Source organism: Trachypithecus francoisi, unplaced genomic scaffold (assembly GCF_009764315.1).
Source record: "Trachypithecus francoisi isolate TF-2019V2 unplaced genomic scaffold, Tfra_2.0 Lachesis_group21, whole genome shotgun sequence".
Lineage (NCBI taxonomy): Eukaryota > Metazoa > Chordata > Mammalia > Primates > Cercopithecidae > Trachypithecus > Trachypithecus francoisi.
The window spans coordinates 25,280,148-25,288,392 of record NW_022681467.1 but is presented as its reverse complement, the minus strand read 5'-3'; the positions used below and the strand labels follow the sequence as shown (position 1 = coordinate 25,288,392).

The 8,245-nt window shown below is 39.4% G+C and overlaps 1 long non-coding RNA gene and 1 other non-coding gene across 2 annotated transcripts; both read right to left on the bottom strand.

Annotated features, from left to right (window-relative positions):
* Positions 1-279: 279 nt before the first annotated feature.
* LOC117069210 lies at positions 280-383 on the bottom strand. The gene has a single exon (XR_004431450.1). It is a non-coding gene; the product is annotated as a U6 spliceosomal RNA (small nuclear RNA).
* Positions 384-5,182: 4,799 nt separating this feature from the next.
* On the bottom strand, positions 5,183-8,245 carry LOC117068572. The gene is made up of 2 exons (XR_004431176.1): positions 8,051-8,245; positions 5,183-5,371 (listed from the first exon to the last, which is right to left on the bottom strand). It is a non-coding gene; the product is annotated as an uncharacterized LOC117068572 (long non-coding RNA).

Genomic DNA, 8,245 nt, shown 5'->3' with positions numbered 1-8,245 from the left:
TATATATCCAGGTTATCTGGTATCATTTTACTACTGTTGGAAGGACTTCTTTTTAACATTTCTTGTAGTGCAGATCTGTTGATGATGAATTCTTTCAGCTTTTGTATGACTGATAAAGTCTTTATTCTTCACTTTAAAAATTGTGGTAAAGTACACATAAGATCTGCCATCTTAACCATTTTTTAGTGTACAGTTCAGTGACATTGAGTACACTCACATTGTTGTGCAACCATCACCACTATACATCTCTAGAATGCTTTCCATCTAATAAAAGTGAGAAAATACATGGAATGCATCACAAATTTGCATTCCATCCGTGTACACAGGCCATGCTAATCTCTGTATCGTTTCACTCTTAGTATCTGTGCTGCCAAAGTGAGTACTTAACTCCAGCCTGGGCGACAGAGCAAGACTGGCTCAAAAAATAGACAAATAAATTAAATGCTTAATTAATTTATTTATTTTAAAAGATATTTTTGCTAGGTAAAAATTCTAGAATGACTTTTTAATTATCGTTTTCCTTTAAAAAATGCTTTAAATAACCAGGCATGGTGGGGCATGCCTGTAATCCCAGCATTTTGGGAGGCCGAGTAGGGGTAGATCACCTGAGGTCAGGAGTTCGAGACCAACTTGGCCAAAATGGTGAAACTCCGTCTCTACTAAAAATACGAAAATTAGCCAGGCATGGTGGCAGCCACCTATAATCCCAGCTACTCGGGAGGGTGAGGCAGGAGAATTACTTGAATCTGGGAGGCGGAGGTTGCAGTGAGCCGAGATCATGCCATTGCACTCCAGTCTTGGTGATGAGGGTGAAACTCTGTCTCAAAAAAAAAAAAAAAAAAGCTTTAAAGATGTATCTTAAGCTTGCATTATTTTTGATGAAAAATCTCCTGTCTTATTTATTTTTTGTTCTTTTGTACTTAATATTTCTTTTTAGGGGGCTGCTTTTAAGATATTTTCTTTATTGGTTTGTGCATCTTGGTTTGTGCTTGGGGTTCATCGAGTTTTTGGATCTGTGGGTCTACAGTTTTTATCATATTTGGAATATATGTGACCATTATTTCTTCAAATATTCTTTCTGTCCCCTCTTCCACTGGTATCTCCAATACATATCTATTAGACCACTTGAAATTTCCCCATAGCTGCTGATTGATGCTCTGTTTATCTTTTATACAGTTTTTAATTTTTTTGTCTTATATTTGAGTGTGGCTTTATATATTCCATTTCTATCTCTCTATGTGTCATTTTGAATAGTTTCTGTTGTTGTGCCTTTAAGTTCATTAATCTATTTTCTTCAACGTCTTATCTGTTATTAATCCTACTCAGTCTATTTTTCATCTCAGACATTGCAGCTTTCATCTCTAAAAGTTCAATATGGATCTTTTAAATATTTTCTATGCATCTATTTCACATATTCAGTTTTTCTTCTAGCTTCCTGAATGTACAGAGTATACTTATAATAACTTTAATTTCTTTGTGTACTAATTCTATCATCTGTCTTTTCTGGTTAGTTTCAAATGATTACTTTTTCTTATTATGAATCACATTTTCCTGCCATTTTCATGCCTGGTAATTTTTTATTGGATGCCAGATATTGTGACTTTTACTTCATTGGGTACTGGGTAGTTTGCCTTTCTATAAATATGCTTGAGCTTGTTTTGGGACATGGTTAAATTACCTGGAAGCGGTTTGAACTTTTCATGTTTTGCACTTAAGCTTTGCAAGGCAGGCCTCCAGCATCATTTGGTCTAGGGCTAATTCTTTTTCCTTTACTGAGGCAGAACTCTTCTGTGTATTCTACCAGATGTCTCATGAATTATGAGTTTTTTTTTTGCTCAGGTTGTAAAGATCAGGCACTATTCTTAGCCTTGTGTAAGCTCCGGAAATTTTTCTCCTCTGGCCTCATGTACTTTTCTCATGTACATAATACACTTTTCAATACTTCACTGAATATTCAAGGGGGACCTTTTACAGATATTTGGAGTTCTCTCTCTGCTCTTTGGTGCCCTACCCTGAAAACTGTAGCCACTTGGCCTCTGTGGACATCCAGGTCCTTCTTATCAACTCAGGAAGAACTTCAGGCTCCACCTGAGTTATCTCTTTCTCTATGGTGGTCTTAAAGCCTTCTCAGAGAATACTCTTGGGGCAGCCTTAGGGCTCACTTAATTTGTTCCCCATTTCACAGGGATCGCTGTCCTTTGTTGCCTGGTATCCAGTGTCTTGTCTACCATTGTTTAAAATAATTTGCCCAGATTTTTAGCAAGAGAGTAAATCCAGTCCCTATCACTATTTTGGTAGAAGTTGCCCCAAATATTTAATTTAATTTAATTTTGCTATTGTATATGTGTTTGTCTTTTTTCACTGTATGTTCTAACTGGTTTTTCTTTGTATATATGAAGGTCATTGATTTCTGTTTGTTGATTTTATAACTTGTTATGTTACTTAAATTATCTTGTTTTTTATAGTAGTTTAATGTTGATTCTATTGTTTTCCAGATATCATATCATCTACAAAGAGAGATAGTTTTCCCACTTCCTTTGCAATTAATATGATTTTTGTTGCTCTCTCCTTCTAAAAGCATTGACAAATACTTCAACGTAATATTAAATACTGTTAGAAATGATGGGCATGAGTTTGAAGACTATTTAAGTATTCTATTCATTCTATCTTTTGGAGATGTCCCTAGTGATGTTGCAAGTCCTCCTGCTCTGGAATGGCCCAGTGGCCATTTCTATGCCTCCTACACAGCTGTTATCTTAGGGTTTCCAATCCCCTATTCCTAGTTCTCATTCTTACCTTTTTTGTTTGTTTGTTCGTTTGACTCCTATTTTGGTAAAACACAAGGGGATATAAAAAGCAATTCTCGATGATCTTGCAAACTCCATAGATTGGCTGGGTATTTTTTAGCTTGGAAATAATTTTCCCTAAGAATTTTGAAGGCACTATTCCTTGTGTTCTAGAGTCTAATATTGTCCTCAAGCGTCTCGTGCTGATGTCACTCACAGTGCTTTGTCCATAACTTGCTTTTTAGTTTCAACTCTTTAAAATTGTATGACATTCTCTTTGTCCTTAAAGACTACCGACCATTCTCTTTGTTTCTCCATGGCTGTAAGGTGCTAAAATTTGAAAGTCCCCTAAATTATCATGATGTATGTTTCTGTTTCTATGATTCTGTTACAGTAAATTATCACACCTGTTTTTTTAAAGAATCATAATCATTAATTCACCAATACAAGTATGTCTGAATTAACTGTTGGGCTTCCCAGGCTTTCCTTTAATGAGTGCTGTTTAGAGTCTTGCAGGGTTTGTCTTCGGCCATGACTGAATCAGCCAGGATCAAACTCAAGAATATACGGAACTTATAGAAATACAGAACAAAATTTAAGAAATGTAGGAATTACATATTCTATATCAATAATCTACATGCTACATGTGATTGTTGTAACTTTCTGCCTCAATAAATTTATCATTCATATCTTATGGCAATCTGTGGTTCCATGCTTTTAAGATTATGTTTTTAAGTTTAATTGGTTGTAGTATCCTGAGTACTAACGATATATAATAATAGAATTATGATTATACAGCAGATACTCTTCTAAGTGTTTTCCATTTATAAGCCCATTCACATTTATAATTCTTATAACAAATCTATGAAGTGGATACTATTGTTATCCCTACCTTAAACACAAGGACATTGAGGCACAGAGAATTTAACATTAAGAATCTTAATTAAGAATTAAGGTCACATAGGCTGGGCATGGTGGCTCACAGGCCTGTAATCCCAGCACTTTGGGAGGCTGAGGTGGGAGGATCACTTGAGGTCCTGAGTTCGAGATCAGGCTGGCCAACATGGTGGAACCTCGTCTCTACTAAGAAAAATCCAAAAAAAATTAGCCGGGCATGATGGCACATGCCTATAATCTCAGATACTCAAGAGGTTGAGGCACAAGAATCACTTGAACCTGGGAGGCAGAGGTTGCAGTGAGCTAGGATCACGCCACTGCACTCCAGCCTGGGCAACACAGAGAGACCTTGTAAAAAAGAAAAATAGAATTAAGGTCACATAGCATGTAAATGGCAGAGCAAGACGTTGATCCCAGGCCATTTGGCCCTGTAGTCTACTTTACCCACTGTGCTTTGTGGGCCTTTGGAAGCTGTAAGATTCTAAAGAGTTAGAAGTCTACCGATAGATGTCCCTGGAGTTACATTTCACCCTGCTCCTTCACTGTGACCCCTCACTATCCTCATCTTCTGTTCATAACCTTGGCACAGGGGCTAACAAAGGGGGACCCTTGGGCTGGGCTCCCAGGGATTGTAATTTGTTTTAGGACAATGCGCTGGATTTCTAGGGATCTGTACTCACCATGCACAAACATCTGGGTGCCTGGTCCAGACTTAATCTCCACGTTAAGCTCCCTTTCTGGAATTTCACACGGTAGTAGGTGCCGGCTCTGCCGGCATGATGCTACAGATATGGATGGAATAGTTCATGTTGTTACTCTTTGTGATGTCTGAAACAGTTCTTATCCAGGGGAAGTTGCCTTCTTTTTGGCTGTAGATTAATTCCTGGCCTGGTCCAGTTCCTCTGAACCACTGGATGGGTCCTATAGGCATCAGGGAGGTCACAGTGCAATGACCAGTCTCCAGGTGTGACATGGTCTCCAGCTGTGACTGATATGGACTTCTCAGGCTGAATCACCTGCAGCTCCTCCTTACCTGCCACTCCTGGAAGAACACAGGTCAGCTCCAAGCTCCAGCTGCGGCTGAGGCTGTGGTCCAGGTGCCTGGATTCAGATTGCATTTGAAGCCCCACTAATTCTTTCTTTCCATATCATGTATTAGCTTTTAGGATGGTCACATTTCTTAACTGGGTATCAAGAGACACATAGAGACAAGACAGACAGACAGCCCTTGCTAAGGACACAGTCAGAAAGTCACAAGAGAAGACATACATCTAGAAAAGATGTTCAACAACCCCGGTAATCCAGTGAAGTGCATAGTTAAACCACAAACAAATTGCTAACCTCCATGACAGACTAACTGGAAAAGTTTTTCAAAAGTTGTACACAGGTTTCAGCATATGAAAGTTAGAGCACATTTTCAGGCTGCAATAAATACTAGAGGCAGGTTGGTACCAAGGCAAGCAGAGAGGTCAATGAAACAGAAGAGAGAACCTAGAACAGGACCCAAATAAATAGACAGATTTACTGTACGATCAAGCTGGCATTTTATGTCAGTGAAAGAAAGCTCTCTTGAAGAAGGCAAATGAAACTCCTAAAAAGTAGCTGTCTCCAGGGAGCCAGATGAGTTTGGGGGCTTTTCTTGTTTACTTGTACATTTCTTCCCTGTTTGGATTATTTTGACAGCAAGCCTGAAATACAATAAAAATAAAATAAAATAAAATAAAACATTTCTCCCTCCTGCAAGCTAAGAGCAGTCACAATTTTTAGAATATTAGCTTAGCAAACATGAAAAAGATTGCCAATTTTCTGTGTTGCCAAGGGTGTGGTGAGGCAGGCACTCCCACATACTGCTGATGGGAATAAAAATTGACACAATCTCTCCAGATGGCAATACAGCATTATAGTCATGATCTTATGATCGATGTACATGTGACAAACCCATATTTAAACAAGTAAAGTGGAGGAGATACTTTAACCAAAATCTGTTTGGGTCACCCCTGTCCATTGCTGCTGCTTCTGTGCTGTGTGTGGTGAGATAATGTATTACTGATATTGAGACACTCACGTTTTATTGGGAAATGGTTTTTGAAACCAAAAAACATGTTTGAAATGCAATTTCCCAATAAAACTCATACTCTTTGACTTAGTAATTCCTCTTCTAGGGCCTTATTCAAAAGAAACAATCAGACAAGGGTGAATATGCTTTGTAAAGGAATGACAATCATAGTATTTACAATCTAGAAAAGTTTGATGTAAGGCCCATGTCCAAGAATAGGAGTGAGTTAGGAAAATGATGGTACAACTACAAAATGGAAAACTATGTAGTGACTGAAATGATAATGTTGATGTATATATTGGGGATATAGTGATGCTGCAGACACATATATATTTACATGGAAAAGGATCCCCAATTTATCATTGAGTAAAAGAATGAATAAATCACCATATTTTGTGTAATCCTATTTTTGTTAAAAGTTCGATGTATATAGAAGCAGCACAGTGAAGAGGTCAAAGTAAGAGCTAGTGGAATCCCATTGACCCAGATTTCAATACCTCCTCTATTGCTTGATTGATATAGTTTAAATATTTGTCCCCTCCAAAATTCTTGTGGAAATTCAATCCTCAATGTGCATTATTGAGAGGTAGGGTCTTCAAGAGGTGATTGGGTCGTAAGAACTCTGCATTATTTCGTAAATTAATGGATTAATGGGTTATCATGGGAGGGGAACTGTTGGTTTTACAAGAAGAGAGAGAGGGACCCAAGTACAGTATGCTAGCATGCTCAGTGCCCTCACCATGAGATACCCTGTGCTGCCTCAGGACTCTTTAGAGAGTCCCCACCAGAAAGAAGGCTCTCACCAAATGTGGCCCCTTGACCTTGAACATTTCAGCCTTTATAACTATAAGAAATAAGTTCTTTTTCTTTATGTATTATCCAGTTTCATGTATTCTATTCTAAGCAACAGAAAATGGATGACATTGATGAAAATAACCTCCCTGAGGCTCTGATTTCTTATCTATGTAATGTATACAACATGGAAAGTAAAACTTCTCATGCAATTTTGTTGTGAGACTGAAACCTGAAAATCTTTGAGAAACCCTCAGGACTATGCTCATAGAAGGACTTCTGTGAAATGCACTTTCCATTTTTAACCACAAGTCCAGTAGGCTAGCTTCCAGCCCTGACAACCTGGTAATTCTAGGAAGCCCACACCATTCTGTGGCTTTCAATTCCTTCTTCTACCAAGCCTGATGGACTATTCTCATTTCCCATGACTTTTGTGAGTTCTAAGTGAAGACATAGACTTGCCAAAGACACAGAGTGAGTGGTGCAATGGCCTGATGCAGCAGGATGATTTTCATGTGCTCATATTCGCACTTCCTAAGCCCTAAAAGGCTGTAACAGCCAGAGTTCACGTAGGTGGTTCTGTGTGCTACACGTTACTCCAAACACTTAACTATATTAATTAACTAGTTTGATTCTCACCACAACTTTATTGGAAAGGCATTATTATTTATCCTGATTTCACAGACAAGAAAAGAGGCACAGAGAAGTTGAGTAACTTATCCATAGTCAAACAGCCTACAAATGATGAAACTTGGATTTGAACCCTGGCCTGTTGGCTTTTTTTTTTTTTTTTTTAGATGCCTGTGCTTTTCACCACTTTATTAGGTGGAGTCTAAACTGAGATGTTAATACCATTGGGAGAAGGATGGGTGCCCTTCCTGACTGTCCAGATCAGCTTTGGAGAGAAGGGAGTAGACAGGCAGGAGAAATGGCCACATCAAGAACATAATCCTAGGTTACTGAGATTCTGGGAGACTTACTAGTCTAAAAAGGATGATTTAGCATTTTTTTCTAATAGTTCCACATTGTATGTGTAGTACTTGTTATCTATCTATCTATCTAATCTATCTATTAATCACCTATCCATCCATGTGTATTCATCTCAATGACAGCATCCCTGTCTCCCTCCTGGGGACCGAGAAGTCAAACCCTGCTCCTCTACTTCTTCCCTCAGGATGGCATCAGGTTCTGCAGGTCAGGCCTATGGGGTTGTGGAACCTTCACAGGATGTCAGGGGTGTAGGAAGTGAGAGGGACTGGGCACCCCTGTCACGGGGAAATGCCTGGATAGGAGAGACAGCAACCCCTCCAAGCGATAAGAATTCTGGCGGGATTTGTTTTGGAGACACATGTTATAAAACAAACTATTTAGGGAAGTGTCTTAAAGAGGAAGGGGCAGCAAAGAAAGAGGCCCTAGAACAACAGAGATTCATCTGCCCCACTGCAGGTGGCCAAATGGTACCGCTGCCAAACTCAGGAAAGCATCCCTGCCCATGGTACCTGAGGGTGGGGGCACTCACCTGTGAGTCCCAGCAGCCAGAGGCAGCAGCAGGGATGGATGAAATCGTTTCTGTTGTTTCTCTCAGGCAGGGCCGAGAGGCAGGGACGGGCATCGTGGTGGACCCTGGAGCCTGCTCTGCCTGTAGGTCTGTTTTGGGGAGGTCCTGGATTCTGCTCTGCTGAGAGAAGCAGAACTGTATCTTCCATGATATAAG